The following is a 6771-nucleotide window of genomic DNA, read 5'->3' as shown; positions in this document are numbered from 1 at the left end:
CCTTAACTCAATGATCAAGTTATTAAGCTGTCTGTAATCAAACAGAAACGTGTGTGTTTGTGTGTGCATATGTGCACATGTGTGCACATGTGAGGCCAGAGGTCAACCTCAGGTATCATTCTTCAAATATCATCCATCTTGGTTTTTTGAGGCAGAGTCCCTCACTGGCCTGGAATTGCCACATAGGCTAGACTAGATGACCAACAAGCCCCAGGGACCTGCCTGTCTCCACCTCCCCAGTACAAGGATTGTGAGCACATGGCACCATGTTCAGCTTTTTGAACATGGTTCTGGGGATTGGACTCAGGTCCTACTGGCACAGCAGGCAAGGAGCTACTCCACAGCCACACATGGCAATGTCTAAAGCCTTTTCATAGCTCTTGGTGAAAGTGTGTTCTTATGGCCTGTGGGTAGACCCTAAGAAGGCTAAGACCAAAGAGGTTGCCTTCACTGAAGGAAGGGAAGGAGTGAGCTCGGAGGGTGTGAAGGGTGAGGAGTGAGTTCTAAGAGTGTGGAGGGTGAGGAGTGAGCTCTTAGAGTGTGGAGGGTGAGGAGTGAGTTCTTAGAGTGTGGAGGGTGAGGAGTGAGCTGTGAGAGTGTGGAGGGTGAGGAGTGAGTTCTTAGAGTGTGGAGGGTGAGGAGTGAGTTCTGAGAGGGTGGAGGGTGAAGGGGTAGGCTCTGAGGGTGTGGAGGGTGAGGAGGAAGCAGAGGAGTAGCCCAGAGGGAATGGAGTGTGAGGAGGGAGGGTAGGAGTGGGATCTGATGTGGAGGAAGGTGAGAAATTTCCAGACTCTACATTGGCGCAGCAACCAAGGACACTCTCCTGCACTGCACGCAGGGCCAGGCAGATTTGCAGCTGGATCTCCAACCGGCACGTGCTCACTTGCCCTTCACTTTATGAAGATGTTCCCTGTCCATTGTAACCAAATACAATCTTGCTCTTGAAATCCAAGCATTCTTTGCTCTCATGTTTCCATGGTCTTTCTTCCACGGTTTTAGGGAGCTTTTAAACATGATTCGTTTTTTTTCAACCTGTCAAAAACATGTAAAGCTTTGACTGCATACATAAAATCCTTCGTGAAAAGAGTCTCCCAAACACAGGTTTGTGGGTTTGGTTTCTTGTTTACACCTATTTATTTAGTGTGTAATGACGGAGGCTGCAGTGCATATGTGGAGGTCAGAGGACAACTTGCTGGAGTCAGTTTCTTCACCATGGTTCCTGGGAATTGAACCCAGATCATCCATCTTAGCAGCAAGTGCCTTTACCCCCAGAGCCATCTTGCCAGCCCTACAGACAGCCTTTTTAATGTTAAAGATATATGCTATCTGCTTAGGGGGGTCTAGTTTTAATTTTTAACTACTGAGCAAGATGATGCTTCTATTTATTTTAAATAGGCACTATCTGCCTCTCACTTATAATTTATAAATTACCATGCTGCTTCCAAACAGTCACTGGAAATGGGCACAGCCACTGGCTGGCGTGCTCATGTGAAGTGAAGTTTATACCCAGATGAACTTTGGGATGTTTTATATTCACCATTTCACTAAGCCAGAAACAGAAGTCTGCACGGGTAGGCCATCCCACAGAGGAGGTGGGGGAGGGCTAAGAGACTACAGAGATTAGTGAGGAAAGGGGAAGAGCGAACAGGAACCCTTAGCCAAAGAATGCCAGGAAATGAGTCACCTCAGGGGCTGTCAGTCAAATGCCCAGAGACCAAACTTATCAAGTCAGATGGATTCAAATCCTGTTCCCACACTCACTAGCTATGTGACCTTGGGCCACACTCCTAAGCCTCTGATTTCAGGACAGTGATGGTACTAGCTAGGCAAGGTGGTCACGTGTTCAGTTTCTACTGTGCTTTTCTATTTAGAATGATTAAAAGCATTGCAGGGCGACTTGTGCATGTTAGGCTAGTGTCCTGCCACTGAGCTACTTTCCAGGACATTTACAGAGATGAAAATGCATACATATCTCAGATACAAGCCCATTCCAAGCATAAAATCAGTGAGTTCTAAAGCATAAATCATGGCATTTTCCCAAGCTAGACTCATCTATCATAAAATTTAACAGAAGACTAAGAATTTTAATTAAAATTCCAACTACAACCTATCACGTCTGTCTCATAGTTAAGTTGTTCCTGTAACTATCACCAAAAAAAAACTACCCCCAAAACCTAATAGGGTAACCAACTATTAACTGTTGCCCCTCAAGTTGCTGGGAGAGGATGGCTCAGCTGGGTGGTTCTCACTTGGGGTCACACATTTGATTACAGACAGACCAAAACTGGACTCGTGAGTATCTGCAGGATTAACTCACATGCCCAGTGTTGGCAAGAGAAAACACTCTCTGCACCACACACAGGCAGTGCCCAAGGAGGCCAGAAGAGGGCGTCAGGTCCCCTGAGACTGGAGCTATAGAGGGTGTCGGACACCATGTAGGTTCTAGAAACTGAACCAAGGTCCCTGCAAGATCATCCAGGGCTCTTAACCACCGAGCACTTTAACAATAATGAACATCATTATTCTACAAATAATATTCATTCATTTTTTTCAAATTAGCATCTGAACTTAAGTAAATAAAAAAAATAAATAAATAAAGGAAACGAATCACTATTATCCCGAGCGGGACACCAGTGCAGTTCCTGGTCACTGTCAGGAGCCTGCAGACACAGCAGCCAGCTTTCTCTCATTTTGACCAGCAACTCAGCTCAGGCGCGCACTCAGGGTTGCTCAAGTGCAAGTTGAAGAGCCAGCCCCAGATGTCGGAGCAGACATGGGATTCAGATACTGAGTGGGTTGGCTAGGCAAACGATTTGAACAGATTCAAGACGAGAAGGGGAACAACTGCCATCCTGTTTGCTAAGGTGAATGACAGTCACAAATGGAGCAGCCTGTGTTGAGATTCAGCCCGCAGACACTAACGTCAGTGATGATAGCTAGTCGATATGGAGTGTTACACTGTGTCTCTAACTCTACAGAATGAAAGCTGAATGGTCCCCTCCACCACAGTTTACTCCTCATTTGTCAAGGGCCGGTGGCCTTGTTCCCATTACCCATATCAAAACAAGCAAAAATAAACAGCAAGCAGGGCTCACTCAGTTCTATGTGTCAAATAGCCCAAATGCCCAGGCTTCACTAGCTTATAATAACAAAATAAAGTTATAATCCTTTCTAGTTACCATTTTTAAAAGATTTATTTACCTTCATTTTATGTTCATGAGTGGTTTTCTTACATATAATGTATACTACATGCATGCTTGATGCCCATAGAAGAAGCCAGAACAGAATGTGTTGGATCCCCTGGAACTGGAGTTAAAGATGGCTGTAAGCCATCACGTGGGTGCTAAGAACCAAACCCAGGTCCTCTGGAAGAGCAGCTCTTAACCACTGAGCCATCTCTCCAGCCTCACAGTTACAATTCTCTATGATGTAAACGCTATGGACCCCCAGTCACACCTACTTTGTCCTGTGAGGTGCGTGGGAGGGAGGGGGAAGGGGACATCTAGTTTTCCTACCACCATTCCCCAGGCCCCATGAAATTGTTTCTTACTCTGCAGTGCTGACTTCCTGTCTGAAAGCGTCCTGGGCCTTGGAAAGCTCCTGCCGCCGAGGTCCCTGAACCTGCTTTACATCTGTTCTTTTTTTAACTGTCCTATTATGCACCCCCAGGATGGACCCTTCCTCTGACTTTTCTCAATGAATGCAGAAACACACACACACACACACACACACACACACACACACACACACACTATACTAATAATTAAATATATTCTATATAGATTTAAATCAGCTGATGGGATGGTGTCTTGGAGTTTAAAGAAAGGGCGTTTTTGACAGTGAAGGAAAGGGGCTGGGCAGTTGACATAGTACTTAGCTAGATTCCCCCACTAGGGGTATCCTCAATTGCCTTCTGTTAGGAGCTGAAGGATCCAACAGAAGGTAGAATTCCCCTGCTCTTGGCTTGCCTTCTCAACACTATTGGGTCCTAGATTCCAATTCCTTTTGGGCTGATTGTCAGTATTGATGTCCCAAACAAGACATTATCTCCAGCGGCTTCTATCTGTTTCTCTGTAACTTCCCTGAAACATCCAGTTTGGTGTGATCAAGTGCAGTTCAGCTTATCCTCCTGTGGAAGCCTTGGAAATACCTCAGCTCAACTCTGCTGAGCAGCGCTTCCTGTTGAGACTCCCATACATATCTAGAAACTCAGCAAGAAGCATGGCCATATTGGATTCTTTAATTTTTAAGAACATTTTTATTTGTATGTGTATGAGTTTTTATGTATCTATGCACCACATCCCTGCAGTGCCCACAGAGACCAGAAGAGGGCATTGAATCTCAGGGGCCTAGAGTTACAGACAGTTTTGAGCCACCATATGGGTGCCAGGAATCAAACCCAGGTCCTCAGGAAGAGCACCCAGTGCTCTTAGCCTCTGAGCTGTCTCTCCAGCCTAGAGATATTGGAATTCTTTCTAAGAAAAATGATAATTCCTGCTGCTGCAACTGCCCAGGAAAGCAATGGGACTCAGAAGCATCTGCTCCCTCACTGTCCCCCACCTCTTACCCTCAGGGACTCGCCCCTTTCACAGGGATAAAGACAAGCTTCAAATGAAAACAAATACGTTCTAACCTGACATTGTGCTGGTTCTCAGGGGCTGGTGCCAGAGAAGAGGAAAAGTCCATTATTGGTGGCACATTTGTAAATGTTCTAAGATCATCCGGCTAAGACAGGTACCTAAGACAGGCTAGCCCTCAGTCCCCAAACACCATATTGGCATTGGCCTCATGTAATTCTTCCTTCTCTTTCAGCTCCTCCTCCTCCTTCTCCTCTTCTCTCACCCTTCTTTGATCTTCCTCTTCCTCCCCAGACAATTCTCTGAGCAGCCACACTGCCAACAAACAGTGCAGAGAACTCCATAAAAGTCAATTCCATAAGCCATCACCTGTGTGGAGTAGGCATCAGGGATGCTGCTGCCTTTGAGCCATCTCAGCTCCTGTAAGTGACCCCAGTGAACTCATTGGTCCACCAAGTGAGACTTGGTGGAATCTTACTTTGGTGTGTCACCAATTCTTGGTCTGGGGTGACGTCACACAGCACTTATCTCTCAGTATAGCTGTCCACCAACTGGAAAAGGATGAACTGTGCAGCAAGTGGGGTGGGGAGGCGCCTCTGCCTCTCGGTGGGTTCCAAGGCTTTAGACTTGAAGAATGAAGAGGAGGGAGGCATTCCCAAAGCTGCCGCAGGGGCTGGAGGGGTGAACAGCTGGAGGTAACTGGATGGCCAGGGACCTATCTCCCAAAGCCTTGCCTTGCCTGGTGTGTGTGTGTGTGTGTGTGTGTGTGTGTGTGTGTGTGTCTGTGTGTCTGTGTGTCTGTCTGTCTGTCTGTCTGTGTGTCTCTCACAGACAAAACCCTAAGATGATTAGCGCATGAGGGAAAAGCTTTGTGGCTGCTTGGCTGTGTTGCTTTGGGTCTGAGGCAGCACATCAAGGAGGGAGCAGGTTGTAGAGGAGGCTGCTCTACAGAAAACAAAAATAGAGGGAGAAACCAACACCCCAGCACCCCTTCCAGGCCACTGCCCCAGTAGCTTAACTTCCTTCTGGTAGGCCTCACCTCCTGGAGGGCCGGGCCACCTCCCAAGAACACCACAGGCTGTAGACCACAGGAAACAGGGAGTGACAGATGGGCTGAGCAGGGACATGTGAGATCTAAAGCAACAGTGAGCAAAACCTCAGCACCTCTTCAAACCCAAGGCACAGCTACAGTAATGGTTAACATTAGTACAGCATAGTAACACATCATGACAATATAATGTTGTTGAGTTATCAGAAGAAACAAGTTTTAAGAATCAGCAATAAGGCCTTTCTTACACAGCGTGCCCACAACCCAAGAGGAAAGTGACATTCCTCCCTCACCCTCTGAGCATCTCCCAGGCGTCTTTGATTTTTTTTTTGTTTTTGTTTCCGTTCCTTTTGTTTTGTTTGGTTTCTGTTTTTTGTTTCATATGACCGGGCAGCTGTAGAGTTGGTGTGGTGTTAATTTTCAAAACTAAGAAGCCAGGGATGCTTAACTCAAAGCAGGAGTCTGCTGCTTAGATAACTTGCTTCTAAAGTTGGGGAGAGGTGGGGGAGATACCCACACCCCTGCTCACACCACAGGCCCTGGCTCACCTTGCCAAACTGGAAAACTGCATGGCAGACTACAGTGTTATTTCTTTATTAGTAATATTCAGTCACATCAAGATAAACTGACCAGAAACATTGCAAAATACCCAAGCCAGTTTGCTTATGGCAATTTTAAGGTACCTGAGCAACTAGAGTTGCTCCACACAAGGTCCACACATTTGTCAGGCATGACACTATCCATGAGTCTCCATCATTGTACCAAAGCTCACGAGAAAGCTGTCAGCTTTCCAGCCTTCTCCTTCCTCTGACTAATCAGCATGGAACCTCTGTGTTGCCATGGAGAGACTTCTTATATAATATTAGAGGGACCAGCCTTAATATTATACATCCCAGGGGCTCAGGAGAGAGAACTACTTACGGCTAGGACTATTTTCAGGAAATAGAATCTCCGCACACCAAGCTCTACAGTCCACTTGCTTTAATTCCTCTGGCATAACACCCTATATACACAGCTTCAGTTCTGTTCTCATGCCTAGCTCCCTTCTTGCCTGATTTCTCTCTATATTTATTCTCTTATATTATTTTTCTCTCTTAGTGCTCCTCTAAGTTCCATCTTAATTCTCTCGTCTTAGTTCTGCCTCAT

Source organism: Onychomys torridus, chromosome 5 (genome assembly GCF_903995425.1).
Source record: "Onychomys torridus chromosome 5, mOncTor1.1, whole genome shotgun sequence".
Classification (NCBI taxonomy): Eukaryota; Metazoa; Chordata; class Mammalia; order Rodentia; family Cricetidae; genus Onychomys; species Onychomys torridus.
This window is presented reverse-complemented; position numbering follows the sequence as displayed.